This window comes from Nannospalax galili, unplaced genomic scaffold, assembly GCF_000622305.1.
Source record: "Nannospalax galili isolate Female #2095 unplaced genomic scaffold, S.galili_v1.0 scaffold661, whole genome shotgun sequence".
NCBI lineage: Eukaryota > Metazoa > Chordata > Mammalia > Rodentia > Spalacidae > Nannospalax > Nannospalax galili.
The window spans coordinates 258,034-258,479 of NW_008345457.1; positions in this window are offsets into that span (position 1 = coordinate 258,034).

Here is a 446-nt window from a genome sequence, read left to right on the forward strand (position 1 = left end):
TAAAATAAAAATAATAAAATTTTTTTTTAAAGTCAGCTATGGTACCTCACATTTGTAATCCCAGTCCCAGCATACCTATAAGTCATGTAAGGAGGAGACAGGAGGATTGGCCAGGTAACTTGTATGGCAACAGAAATGACAAGAGAGAAATAACAAGAGACCCTGCTTCAAAACAAGGTGGAAGGAGTTGGGCACAAAGGCATGTGCTTTTAATCCTAGCACAGGAAACAGAGACAGGCAGATCTATGAAACTGAGGCCAGCTTGGTCTATATATTGAGTTCCAGGCCAGCTGGGGCTACAGGGAGACCCTGTTTCAAAAATCGTAGCAAAACAAAACAAAAAAATTAAAATAGAATTGCACTTACATACATGCAGGTAACACACGCATACACCTAAAATAAAAATAATAAATAAAATAATTTTTTAAAACAAATAAAAATATTTT